Raw genomic sequence first — 15,179 nt, 5'->3', positions numbered from 1 at the left:
GCAGCAAAGTGTTGCGTTCAGAATAAACTGTTTATTCTTTTATGTTTGTTGTTGTTGTTTAGTCATTTTGTCATGTCTGGCTCTTTGTTATCCCATGGACCAGAGCACGCCAGGCACTCCTGTCTTCCACATTCTTTTATGTAATGCCTAAAAAAGAATGGAAATCAATTTGGAATTCAATTAATGGAATATATATGCTAATTTGGAGCAAAGCAAAGGAGTGGGGGGAAGCAGATCCTGTGGCTGGCCGGAATCTCCTTGATTTCAGGATCTGCACTCAAGGTACATTGGAAAGTTTTAGGGAATAAAGGGCGGGGAATATGCTGCTATCTGGGGGATTAGCAAAATAATCTCATTGTGAGAGAGTTACACAGGAAGCGAAAGGCTAAGAGATGGTGATGTCAAGACACCAGGAGACCAAAATAGAAACTGCTTACTAGCTCAACAACATAGCAGTATAAATGCTGTACATAGAGCATGAAACAAACAGCTCATGTGACAGATCAACCTACAAATCACCATAGTGCATTCATCTTTTGAAGGTGTCATTGTATTGGCAACAAAAATGAGAACTCAAAGGCATGAAGGGTAAGATCTTATATTTAGAGTCAAACAATCACACGATATGACCTTTGCTTTCTTTCCTATTCATAGAATTGCTGCAACTGCAGTGTTGGTGGGGAACAAACTAGAACAATACTAATCTTCCAAATCTAACACTTCCTACAGACTAGTCAAAATAATTTGGGCTATATGAACATCTCATGTGCCTTAAAGCAGAACATATGAGAAAACAAGGTACCGGTACACTGTACCGAAGACTACTAGTTCATCACCTATCAACAAAGGCATCAACACTTGTTCAGTATTTGGTGGAACTCCTGCTCTCTCTTTTTCTTTTTAGGCATATTTTCGGAAAGATATAGATCTTCATTAGAGATGGCTTTGGCCACACTGTGTGGGATACTCAGGGGCGACATCTCCCTTGGTACTACATCCATTGTGCATTGTTCCTTGGACCATCAGAATGGAGTCTGTTAGAAGGTGAGACACCATGAAGGGTCAGTCACTGCTAATTCACGCAACTAAAATGGCATGGGAAGGATGTCATTAATATTAGACCAATGCCCATCTACTACTCTAAGCCAGGTTCCAGGTCCTTGTACTGATTTGCAAAGCCTAGAACAACTTAGGTCCAGTCTACCTTATTGCCCACCTAAATATCCCCGCTCAGTCACTGAGATCATTTGCAGGAGTGTTTTTGGATTTCTCCCAAGTTGGTGAGGCTCATTGGACATCACTGTGAAATAGAGGATAGTACTAATTGACCCAGTGTTGTCGCTGGAGACACAGATGACTTTTTATCAGCTTTGGCTTACGAACCAACTGTGACTCTACCCAGAGATAACTTGGCTACCATAATCCTTGTTCAAGTACCCCATTTTGATGAAGGCAATACACTGTACATGTATTTGAAAGGGCTTCAGAAATTCCAACTAGTCCAAAATATGGTGTTCAGGAATGAAATTGTTCCACTATTTTGCATTCTGCTTGGTTCTTATGAAATTGTTGACTTTGCTTTAAAGGCTATTCAGCACAGGATGATATAATGCACAGGATGGGCAAATGTTCACAGGAAGGTTAAAAATGCACATAAGTTCTATTTTGTACCACAGCCAGAAATGCTCACTGGAGGAAGTTTTGCATTGGAAGGTCAAAGAGTCATCCTCAGAATATGGCAATTGAGGAGAAATAGAAACTTATCCAGGACTCTACTGACTGGCTAATGAGTGGGAAGGGGAATGAAAATATGATACATAAGTCAGGATGTAAAAGAGAGGAGTTAGCTGGAAAAGCTGGAACTGATGAATCTAACAGCTAGAAGAGCTGGAACAGTTTTCTAGAAAGCTGGAAACATCCATTAGGAGTGGGTGTGGGTGCATGCCAGAGACAGAGGCGCCAACGTCTGAGGGAGAAGGGGTGGGACAATGTCATGCATGTGATATCAGGACATTGGGAGGAGCCAGGGATGGAGCCAATCAGGGGGGCAGCATGGCTTCAATGGTCAGCGGCTCTTCCTCCTCCTGCTGCTGCTGCCACCGGCCAGGAGCTGCTTACCTGCTCCTTTCTTACCATGGCAGGAAGAGGAAGAAAAGGAGAAGCTGTGCTGCGCTCAGCTCCATGTTTGGACTTCTCTGCCCCTTTTGAACATTGGGGCTCCCCCCCCCCAAAAAAATATTGAGGTACCCAAAAGGGCTCAGCCCCCCAGGAGTTGGTGCCCCTGGCCAGGGAGATATCCATTTGGTGGCCTTAAGAAGAAATGGTTGATTTGGTTGGTTGGCATGCCTCCTTTCACGGTGCAGCTAACCCCACACAAAGATATTGACTGGAACTGGATTATTATTTTTTTACTGTTTTATACTGAATGTTTAAAATGAAGTTTGCCACTCAGAGAACCTCATTAGTATGGTGGCATAGAAGTACTATGAATGAATAAATAAAGAATAAAGAAACACATTTCAATTACAGTGGTACCTCAGGTTACATGCACTTCAGGTTACATACGCTTCAGGTTACAGACTCCGCTAACCCAGAAATAGTGCTTCAGGTTAAAAACTTTGCTTCAGGATGAGAACAGAAATCGTGCTCCGGCGGCGCGGCGGCAGCAGGAGGCCCCATTAGCTAAAGTGATGCTTCAGGTTAAGAACAGTTTCAGGTTAAGTACAGACCTCCTGAACGAATTAAGTACTTAACCTGAGGTACCACTGTACTCTATCTTGTAAAGAGCCACTCACTCAAACGACAGATTCCCCTTGGCAAGCTCGGATATGTAACTGGTTTCAACATTTGGCACACAGAGTTTGTCCAAGGCCTCTCCATTCCTAGAAATTCTGGGCTCCAAGCAATTCCTTTTCAGAAGAGAAGTCTGCTTGTCTCAGTATACTTCCCTCCCAACACCATCCCTGCTCCCGCCATTTATTAAATGTGTCGCCTTTTCAGATTAATTAAGACTAGCTGCTTTGCCAGAAAGCTTCATACACAAGCAATGCACACGGGCTGCCTTTGCTGTGATGGCAAAAATCGCCATAGCAACAGTGTGTTTGCCGCCTGCATTCCTAATAGGAGTGACGTTGTGCCTGCATTTGCCTATCAGGGAAATTGATGTGGAAATTGAATCTATAAATATTGCAGTTACTTAGCTTGCCTTCTAAACAGCTTTCTATGGCTAACAGAGGGGAAGTTAATTTTTTGAAAATTGGCCGGCTTGTTTTGGGGGGCTGGTGGTGGCTTCTCAACTCTATGCAAAATGAATCTACAGGAAGAGCTTTTCTCTTAAGCTGAGATGCTGCCTTCTCCTTCCTCAGCAGAAAGATTTACAGTCAAGGTACCTGTTATAAGTGATAAAACTGCTCCTTTCCCCTCATGGGGTACCCAAGAGCCCATATAGAGTCCTTTTGTAGGTTCTCTATCAGTAGGAAAAAATAACAGAGACCAATCAGAGAATATTGTGAAGCAAAGCAGCTAGTATGCCTGATCTTTATTAACTGTTGCAACAGGGTGCTCCCCCACACGCAGGAGGAGGACCCAGAACATAGGTGTGCTCTTATATAGACTTTTGGAATTGCCCACCCTTAAACTCCAGACCACCCCCAGAAACATCATACATACATCACAGAAAGGGTGTAGTAGCCCAAGACCACCCCCCAGATACATCATACCTACATCACAGAAAAGGCGGTCTACAACAGAAATCTGAGTGCTTTGTTTATCTCCTGTCTGGCAAGTTATCTTATTGCATTATCTGGATTCTGGCCACTCTTTTGTTATTATAACTACTTAATTCCTGAATCTAGGTCACAGGCTCACCCTGTTCATATCTTGAATGTGCCCTTGTGAGGACAAGATTTGCGAGTGTCAGAGTTGCCTCCAGGTCCCAGCTCACAGAGGACCAACGCTAGTCAGTAATAATGTATAAAAGTCTTTATTGAAGATTAGTTTCCATTTCCAAACCGCAGCGTGCAACTCTACGTCTTAGAACCTAGACCGGCGAAGCTCCATCTGAGTCTCCGCCTCCTAGACACCAGTTTAAGACTCTAGCCTTACTCCACCTCTTCCGTTGTTCTTTCCTCCTCTGGGTCCTTCTGCCCCCTGGGGTTTCCTCCTTTCTGGACTCTTCTGACGCTGACCCCCCTGAGTCTTGCCCCTCCTTCCGGCGGGCTTTAGGACCTGGCTCCCTATCCGGGCTACCTGCTGTGCCGCTCGCCTGTACATTTGAACTTGGCGCGCGCGCCCAGCCAGTAACTTTCCTCTTGACCGTTTCCCCGCTCTCCGATGGAGGCGTGGCCAATCCTGACTCATCTCCTCTCGCTGGTGGTGAAAACACTGGTCCCAATGCCTGGGACTCCTCCCCCCCACTGCGCTCTGGTGGGGAAGCTGGTCCTGATTTCCAACTGCTGCTCTGGGAGTCCCCACTGGCCCCTTCCTTCTGGGGTTTCCCCCTTGGCACCCCCCTTGCCCTGGCCATCGGCGCTCCCTTCTGTGAATCTTCTGATTCGCTGGAGAGGCTCATGGAATCCCTCTGATCACTGTCACCGCCTACGCTCCCCTCGGATTCCTCCCCCTCGCTCTCCATTTCCTCCCTCTCCTGTGCCTCTGCTCCTGAGCCCCTGCCAGCGAGGAAAGAGACAATGGGGACATTTCCGACTTTGACCTTGCAGAGAAATATTTGAGGTCAATTTCTTCAGGACCTTGTCTATGGGGTTTCAGACATGTGGTTTATATACACAGTTATGATTTTTTTTTAAAAAAAAATGACCTTAAAATTCTGATAACAGTACCTGAGGGTGATAAACAGCTGATGATACATGCCATCTCCCCAGTGTTGGATTACCCAGTAGACAGACTAAGCACTTATTTAGGACACCAGCAAAGCAGGTGTACAAATTCCTTTAATAAATAAATAGATGACATTTGATATATTTTTTAGAAGCATTATTTACGTGGGTGGGTGGCCAATTTAATAAAAAAAAAAATCTGAGAAGCAAATTTTCTGACATGCCAGACTTGCACAAAAGAATAGGTTATTAAAAAAATAATAATGCATGTGTCATGACTAGACCCACCTGTAATCCATCAAGGAGTATCTCCCATATGGAAGTAGAAGGTGTGGTGATAGACGACACCCAGGAAAACATCACCACACAGGGGGGAGGGGAAAGGCCCACACAATACACTTCAGTACATCCACAGCTGGGTAACATGATTTTATGTTGTATTCCCTTCTCTCCTTAACACACTATTTGGCAAAATCAAAGTTAAATGGAGGGGGGCAGAATGTGGGCTGCCACTTGGCTCTGGAATGAATAATGTGAAAAATAGGCATGTGCCAAGAAGTTAAAGAAAAGGTCTCATGACGGACAGAAGGGACCAGCTAAGCAGCATTGTGCAAATCCAGCCTCTGCTGAGACCCATAATAACAAGCTTTACTCTTAGCTCGATTTTAGGGAGCAGGTTGTTCACTTGCTCAAAATGCTGTGAGTGCACTTACACAGTGGGCTCACCTCACTCAAATTACATTCTATCATTCATGTTCTGTGCTTCTCTGATAAGCTTAAAGGTAAAGGTAAAGGGACTCTTGACCATTAGGTCCAGTCATGGACGGCTCTGGGGTTGCGGCGCTCATCTCGCTTTACTGGCTGAGGGACCTGGTGTACAGCTTCCGGGTCATGTGGCCAGCATGACTAAGCCGCTTCTGGCGAACCAGAGCAGTGCACGGAAACGCTGTTTACCTTCCCGCTGGAGTGGTACCTATTTATCTACTTGTACTTTGACGTACTTTCGAACTGCTAGGTTGGCTTAGGAGGAGCAATTTTCAGAATGTGAATAGGGAAGGTAAAAATCAGATGCAGCTCTACCACATATGATACCAAATCTGTCAAATAATGAATAAATGTAGTAGAAAATACCAACATCTTGCCCCAGACATTTGCAATAAATGATAAGTGTATTAGGAACAGGAGTAATTTTCTCCGCAGAAGCACTCAACAGGCCTGTAACAAATTCAGTAACTCAGAATTGCTTGTATAATGTGCTCATTCACTCACCCACAGTCATGCAAATGTTCTTTGAATGCAGATGTTAAGAGATGTTGTAATGTTCTGATAAAGCATAAGTAGAACCTTTTAAGTAGAAAGGGTCATGTATTATCTGGTCAAACCATTTACCATAAGGAAAGGACTCCCAACTTCTGACAACCTTGTTTATTGAGCATTCATCTTGATTTTCTGGCACAAAACATGCGGTGGGGGCTGGTTTTGCCAACCCCTACGTATGCCTCTGCCTTCTTTGGTGATCTCTCGTAGTCGAGTAAGAATGTCTTCCATAAACACGGTTTTAACAGTGAGTCCGTAAGTGACTGTGGAGGCCAATTCTGCATCCACACATCCTTCCACAGCGGGGACATAGGTTTCCGGGCGGGAGTTGATCATCATGAGGGTTTGCCAAGCGTGCCTTCCTCTTAGCACATTTCTCCCTTGCGTCCTGAGTTCGAGTGTCTTCAAAGCCCATGACACCTTTGGTAAAGGCTGTTCTCCAAGTGTGGAAGGATCTGTCATTTTCAGTTCTCTCAGTGTCTAATTTTTCTAATCTTAAATTCAGTTCTCCATATTTGTGGGTTTGTTTTTTTAAGTCCTCATGAAAATGTTTCAGTATTTTAGTGCGAATCTCTCTTAAAAACATCTCTACCTGCAATTTTCACATTTTTGAACGCAACTTAATATAAAGCATTTTTGTATGCTATTTTCACAAATATATTTTAAAATGCATTTCCTCCTAGTATATGCATTTTTATAAACATTGCTTGGTTGGAGAAGTGCATTGCAGAATTTGGATAAGTGCTAATTTTGAATATTTTGAAGGATGACTGTGTTTTGGTTCTTATATTCTTCTGGAAAGTGCAAATCTGATAAAATTGGCTTCAAAATGTAAACAGAACCAAATTTGTCCCCTGTCCCTGGCTGAGACTGATGGGAGTTGGAGCAACAGCAAATGGGGGTGGTTGGTTTTTTTTGTGTTTTTTTTTTACAGTTTTCTCATCTTGCTCAATACAGAGTCATGATAGTTTTGTCCCTAGATGTTGAATGTCCAAAGGTATTCCATTATAGTATGCCAGTAAATGTGTGTTTGCATAAAAAACTGGATATGCTTTTGGGTTGGGGCTGTGTGCATCTGTGTTATGCGCAGAACCAAATGTATGCAATGCATTAAAAATGCACCCACTTAACACACTTGCCAAGAGCAAATGCACCAAAGCATTGGCTTGCTCCTTTAAGCAGGTTGCCTCTCTCAGTTGGGAGCAATTGCTGTGAACTCTGTTTCTTACATCTGCACACCTGCTTCCTTACAGTGAGAACATCTGTGGACGGGAGAAGCTGGCACATCCAACAAAAAGGACATGAGGCAACAGTCAGTGACAGAGAAGAGCAGGTTGGGAAAGGGTCTCCACTTCTATACAAGCTTCTAGAGCAGTGTTTCCCAACCTTGTGCCTCCAGCTGTTTTTGAACTACAACTCCCATCATCCCTGACTAGCAAGACCAGTGGCAAGGGATGATGGGAATTGTAGTCCAAAAACAACTGGAGGCACAAGGTTGGGAAACACTGTTCTAGGGGAAAGTCAGGCTCAGAGAGAGCACCCTAGACTGAATTTCAAAGCCAAGGAATTCCAGCTCAATCAAGAGAAAGTGCCCAAGATGGCTTTAAGTAACTTCCATCCATTGACTTGCAGTGTGGCAGCCCAGCCCGCCATCTTACGCAACACACAAAACACAAATCTATTTGCTTTTTCTTTGGCTGGCTATGGCAAAGACACCCCCCCCCAAATTATGGATACTGCAAGGAAGCAGTTTAAACTATGTCCTCTACTTCAGTATTCCTTTTTGTTCCTGTACACAGAATATTCATGTTTAATGAAGGATATAGGAATTCCTCTTCAGACCTACAGAAGAACTCTGGAAATGTGGACTAGATTTCCCACCCACCCCCATTTAAATTAGTGAACACTAGGGAATCTCTAATATTTACATATAACAACTGCAGCATTTAGCCAAATCTGACTATACCTGTCTGTATTTCAGATATTTAAATGGACAGGTGTGTTTCTCATAGCTAAGGGGTCTAGTAATCTAACATCTCATGCAAAACACATAGTATTTATTATTTTATCTCTTTCTATCTAATAAAAATGTAAGAATGTCACCACACAGCCTCTATTGGAGGATTTGTAGTGCTGCATCACAGTCCTGGATTTGCATGAAGTCACAGTGGGCTAAAAGGAGCAAAAGTGAAGGAAGGTTGCACCACTGAGAGGGAGAAAGCAGTGGTTTAAAACAATGACAGAAGTCTGACTAAAGGATGGAGGGAACTGGGAGGAAAACTGTGGTTTTAAACAATGTCAGAGGTTTGAATAAAGTACTCAGCATCCTTTCTCTCGCAGCTGAGGAAATGAAGAAGGCAAACAGCAAAAAGAGAAAGTGAAGGAGGGGAAAAAACTGTTTTAAACATAGCAGAAGTTTTAGCAAGGCTTTTTCCCCTCAGTCGGAACTCACCGGTACTGAGTTCCGGCACCTCTTTTGCATTGCTGTCACTTAGAATTGCCCTTGAGATCATTATCTCAGCATTCCCATTCTGTTTGAAGATGGGCATCTATGACCATTTTCTATCTGATCCCACACACTGCTTTTCAGTATAAGAAAGAGAAAACTAACATCAGAAGCAGCCCTAAGGTGCATCACATCAAAGATGCTAGAGGACGGTTGTAAACTGATAAACTACAAATCTGAAATCATTTGGTTTCAAATTCATGGGGTAGTTTATCAGCATGTTTTACAGCAGCTTTATGAGAAGTGGGACAAGAGAGTAAACATTCTTATTTAAAATTCCTATTCAAAAAAGCCTGATCTTTGCTTCCCTGCTCAGAAGTGTTCAGAGAAGCAGAGTGCCATTTATGCAAGCACGTATCTCTAGTGGTGCAGGAAATTATAACAAACTGTATCTCCTAATTGTGGTTTGGAATTTTCTTTTGCTTGTTCTCAATAAATATCTAGGTCAGAAAGGAATGCGGCGACAATACAGTGATCTTGTTAAGAGAATTTATGTTCCTCTCTATTGCTCTCCGATGCAATAAGAAAATTCTGAATTTTGCTTGGAAAGGTGTGTGTGTAAAGTGTATACAGCATCAACAAAAGGTTGAGAGGCAATAGCGAGCTTTAAATAGGTGATATGATCCAAGAGGAGAAATCTCTCCAGCCAACGTCATAGCAAACAGCCTGCCATCACACACACCAATACGCCAATTTAAAGCCACCGCATCACAATATTTCAATCTGAGCATGTCATAGATGCTGCCTCCCTGGCACCCGCAGGGTTAATGCAAAAATATTTCCCCCAGAAACATTTCTGCACAGTTAATTGGCTATGTCTTTTCCTTTCTTTTTTTAACTGTCCTCCATCAGATCACAAAGCTAGCATTTAGTTACCATGGTCACCTATTACCCTGGAAACCATTAGATATTTTCTATATTTTTAGAATTTCACAATTGGTTCCTTTCCCATAGGAGATGGATACAGTTAACAGCATTGCCCTCCCACCCTGTCCCAGGGAATCACATTGGGCAGGGGCCGGGGGCCGGGGACACACACAATGACAGCACAGTTACAAGTGTAAGCGGCATTTGCAAGTAGGTTACAAGACAAACAAATCCTTGCAGGATGCCCTTCCCTGTAGAGACGGCATCCAAGAGACTGATTGGATATTACTGGAATGAAACATGTGGAATAATGGGAATGAAAAACACTTTAAGTATGCTTAACTGGTGAGCCTTTCATTAACAGCACCAATAAAGCTGGAAAGGCTTTTTGTAGCCAAAGGCGAAAACTAACTTCATTCTACGGTCCCTCCATGACTTTCAAACCCGTAATTTTACACATAAAGATACAGTCTTTACATAAAAGCTATTTCAGACTCTCAGCCTGCATTATTATTCAAATCACTCTCATCTACTTCCAGGCTGTTGGGCACTTGAGCAAAGTTTCAGCAGGTGTGATACTTACTCCCTCTGGTGGACAAAAGATAACAATCCCGAGTTTTCCTGCTTTATTTTTAGGTGAATGATAACAGTCAAATCACAACAGGCAGGTGATCAAGGTATAATAAACAGTATTTAAACCTTAATTCCTAAATGTCAGCATAAAGAATAATCATATATTCTAATTTAGGGCTGTCCAATTTCCAGCCACTGGGGATTAACTGAATTTCAGAAGAGGCAGCACCTCTCTTATTTTGCTTCAAATTATTGCCCTACTCAAGCTTTGCTCAGTGTGGTTTCAGCTCAGTGTTCAGACATCCATGGGAGAATACGTAACAAAGGACAAAACACTGTACAATTCTAGGCAGGATTCTCTTGTTTTAGAATGCTGCCTAAAATTGTAGAATGTTCTGTCCTTTGTCAATTTAATCAGAAACGAAACAAATCAAAACAAATCCCAAGACAACCATGGTGGTCCCAAAAAAATGCCAGAATCCACCGTTGGGTAATACTTTTATTCGGACTACCAAAATGTCACAAAATAGCACACAAGCCATGGGCGTAGCTAAGGGGGAGGGCAGAGGTGCAGCACCCCCCCCCCAATACCAAGTAAAACAATAGAAATACTTAGTGCTTTTTCCCCTAAAAAAATGTTTAGGGGTACTCAAGAAAATCACTATTTTATAGTTCAAATTGAGAAAAATAAAAGGCAGGCCTTATGGTTTTTCCAAAATGGAGATTAGCCATTGGGTGAAACCTGATACCTGCAAGCACCTAGCAGGGACTAATTCTGCCAGCCTGCGGTCTCCATCTTCAGGCTTCAAGACTTCAACAATTAGCCCAATTTTGGGACTTTGGGGGGGGTGCCCCCTTATCTGCCTCACAAACCTTTTCTTCATGTAACATCCAGCCTGACATAAGAATTTTAAGGTCATATATATATATATTCATAACTGTATATATAAACCACATGTCTGAAACCCCACAGAAAAAGTCCTGAACAAATGGACCTCAAATATTTCTCCGCAAGGTCAAAGTGGGAAACCTCCCCAATGTCTCTTTCCTCACAAATCCTGTCTTAAGGGCACATTCAGGATATGAACAGGGTGAGCCTGTGACCTGTGACCTAGATTCAGGAATTAAGTAGTTATAATAACAAAAGAATGGCCAAAACCCAGATAATGCAATCGGATAACTTGCCAGACAGGAGATAAACAGTGCACTCAGATTTCTGTTGTAGACCGCCTTTTCTGTGATGTGTGTATGATGTTTCTGGGGATGGTCTGGAGTTTGAAGGTGGGCAATTTAAAATGTCTATATAAGGGCTTGCGCGCCATTGTTCGGGGTCCCTCCTCTCTCCTGCGTGTGGTTGTGAAGCACCATGTTGCAACAGCTTTAATAAAGATCAAGCTTACTAGCTGCCTTGCTTCTCAATATTCTCTGGTTGGGCTCTGTTATTTTCTCCTCCCGATAGAGAACCTAAAAAGAGGACTCTATATGGGCGCTTGGGTACCCCATAAGGGAAAAAGAGCAGTTTTTTTCTCATAACACTGATGAAACATTCTGGAGAACTTTACAGATGTGCACATTTTGCAACATTTCTTGTCAGTCCTAATAAAAGTCTTCCCAATGCTTGGAGCTTGGTCTTTTTAAAAACAAGTTTCTATACACCAACTAATTCTTATAGGCACTCAGCAAATATAATCAGAGCTGCAATGTTTAGTCAATTACTTAGTTATGTGATTAAAAAGATTTGGCAGACTACAATATGTCCCTGCTTAAATCAGTCAGCTGTTTAAAATAATTATTTAAATTCAAGTACTTGTAGAAATGGTTCTGGCCTGTTGAGTTCTCTGGGAAAGAGGGCTGTTCTCATTTCTATCCAATACTGAAGTGGAGGAAGTGGGGGGGGGGAGACCTTTTCTAGTGAATAAGCTCTGGAATTGGCCTCCCCAGGAGTCCCACTTAATCTTCTTTACCTCTCAACTTCTCCAAGGGCTACAAAGAAAGCTTTTTAAATGGGGGTTTGATATTTAATTATTCTGTTTTGAGCAATGGAGGGTGCAATCCATAAATACACACTTACTCAGGAATAAGTCCCATCAAGCTCATTTGACCTTACCACAAAGTATACATGTATTTGAGTGGGCTGTACTTCTGAAGGTTTTAGATATTGCTGCCTTACTATTAACAACAACAACAACAACAACAAAACAACAACAACAACAACAACAACAACAATAATAATAAATGTTTATTAAATGTGTTCATCGTTTTATCCTGTCCAAGGTAACCCAAAGCGACTTACAACCAAATTATGGATATTATGTATTTTTTTAATATTTCATGTCATTACTTTTTATGCTCTTTTTGGTTGCAAGCCTAAAAAAAGCACATTTTTCTATGCAGTTGATCAATAGATAGCCTCTTGTTCTGGTCCTGCAAAGTAAGTAACCTTGCCTTATATTATATAACAACTTAACAGTCTTCTGCGACGATGTCTGCTGCAGCACTTTTATGCATAATCTAAAAACCAGTACATGTTCTTTACAACTATTTTCTCATGTACATTTCTTCAGATTTAATACAGCAATTGACTAAAACTCATACTATCTTAAGTACCGTTATTATATTTCATTGGTGACAGAGTTAAACCTAAGGGTAAACAAAGGACTCCTTCAAAACACTAGTTCTCATGTTATAGAACTGGTTCTCCAAACCTTTAAAGCTAGTTCTACAAGCTGTTATTTTCTTCTATGCTAATAAAAGCTCTGCAATCTGTTGCCAGGAAACAATTGCTTATCTCACAGATGACAAATTTTATCTTAGTCGGGCAAGTTGGGACCAAGTGTCACAAAGGTGTAGCAAGTTTTCAAGTTCTCCAGCTCTCTTCAACAGGCAAGGTGTTGCACAATGCAGGGGGCAGTGCAGGGGAACAGGAGTACCAAAATTAGACTGATGTTGTAGCTCTGGGGTTAGTTTGTAGACTCAGTTCCAAGACAGGGATTGCAGACAGGTTCCAGGTTACACACCTAGAATTCTGGAATAAATAAGAAAATGGTTGCTTTCCCCATTTGTGAGTAACTCTCAGGCTTGTAACCCTGATCAGTCCCAAGCCTTAAGCAAAGCACAAAGATTCCTGGGATAGGCAGAGGTTTTACCTTAAGCATCAGAGATGGACTGACTTGTAATGATCATTTTCTAATCCCGTATTCCTGTATTTGGTATTAAGGCAGTGTTATTCACTCTAAGCTGCAAGTGCAGCTTTCTCCCGATTGAAGTTCAGAGTGTTTGAGGACCAGGACATTCACAGGGTAACCAAAATGCTTGTTTACAAAGCCATTGTACTACCAACCTTGCTGTACACTTGTGAAACATGGACCACTTATAAACGCCATTTCCAATTCCTCAAAAGATTCCATCAACAGTGTCTCTGAAAAATTTCACACTTCACTTGGGAAGACAGGCGAACTAATGCCAGTGTACTGAAAGAAGCAAAGATCACCAGTGTCGAAGCAATGATTCTTCAACATCAACTTTGTTGGACTGGTCATGTTGTGCGGATGCCTGATTATCGTCTTCCAAAGCAACTACTCTATTCCAAACTTAAAAATGGAAAGCGTAATGCTGGTGGTCAACAATACAGGTTTAAAGACTGTTTCAAGGCAAATCTTTTAAAATGTAGTATAAACACTGACAGCTGGGAAACACTGGCCTGCAAGCACTCCAGTTGGAGAACAGCCTTTACCAAAGATGTCATGGGCTTTGAAGACACTCAAACTCAGGACGCAAGGGAGAAACATGCTAAGAGGAAGGCATGCTTGGCAAATCCACACCATGATCAACTCCCGCCCGGAAACTTATGTCCCCGCTGTGGAAGGATGTGTGGATGCAGAATTGGCCTCCACAGTCACTTACGGACTCACTGTTAAAACCGTGTTTATGGAAGACAATCTTACTCAGCTACGAGCGATTGCCAAAGAAGAAGAAGAAGATACATTCCATTTGGCACACATTATGTTTTGCCTTCACAAAGCTTTTATATTTCCTCTCATCCAGGCTCTTGTTTTTACAAGGCCCTTTTTCAGATGAGTTAATCACCAGATCACTGAATGCAAAACATTGTTTTGCAGCATAATACCCAAATCCCTTGAGTTGATATGCTCACTTTTCTTCCTCCTCTCTCCAAAAATTCCTATGGTAGTTATCAAATAGTGGTTCAGGAGTTTGCATGCCCCCTGAAGAGGTTTTAGGAGTGCTTATAGCACTAAGAATGAGCCAGTCACAGATTCAATTCAAGGGGTTGGTTTTGGTCTTTAAGGCCCTTCACAGCTTGGGACTAGAGTATCCGAAGGACCACCTTTCCCCACCCCAAGGCAGACCCTTGGAGGGCCCTCCGGAGTGTGGTGTGGTGGGTCCAGGAGATATGGCCTTGTCAGTGGTGGTTGTGGAATTCCCTCATCTAAAGGGCACCAAAGGTGCTTACTTTGGTATCAAGCAATAACCCTTTAATTTCCCCAGGATTTTAACACTGTCTTAGATTTAAGCTCCATTTTCCCCTGTGTTTTCTGTTTTTGTACTTTATTAAGTTTCTATTGTTACTGAATTTTAAATTATTTCTTCTTATGGACAGCACTCAGAATTTTGTTATAGGGTGACCTATAAACACTTAATAAATTGGTGGAATGGCTGAATTAAGGATCACTATGGGATTTGATTTTTAAACCAAAATTCCACTTTAGGCATTCTGGGAAAATGTTTGGGAACTGTTGTGAGTAGAACCTCTTCAGAGTCATATTCAGATATCTCCAGTGAAGAATTGTGGCTGGTTTATGTTCTGAACATTTGAAGTTTTGTTCCATTAGTACATTCCACCTAGACTTTAACAATATTGAAGTTCACATGGTACCATGTTAACAATTTTCCTGACCTAGTGAGTTTTCACTAGCATTTTTATTGATAGACCTTATGAGCATTTTTGCATGCTAAGGCAATGGCTTAGAAGTGACGTACAATAGAATAACAATCAAGTTCAATAGTCAATGTATTTGAACAACTAGAACATCTTGTCAGGATACTTCTTGACTGTTTTCGTT

General features: G+C 42.0%; 1 protein-coding gene across 1 annotated transcript in view; it reads left to right on the top strand.

The window, feature by feature from the left end:
- CDC25C (cell division cycle 25C) overlaps positions 1-15,179 on the top strand; it is a 158,423-nt gene that overhangs the window by 13,065 nt on the left and 130,179 nt on the right. The window lies entirely within an intron of this gene.

Source organism: Podarcis gaigeae (genome assembly GCF_964106915.1).
Source record: "Podarcis gaigeae genome assembly, chromosome: 2".
Lineage (NCBI taxonomy): Eukaryota > Metazoa > Chordata > Lepidosauria > Squamata > Lacertidae > Podarcis > Podarcis gaigeae.
The sequence above is the reverse complement of the archived record's forward strand: the minus strand, read 5'-3'. Positions and strand labels throughout refer to the sequence as shown.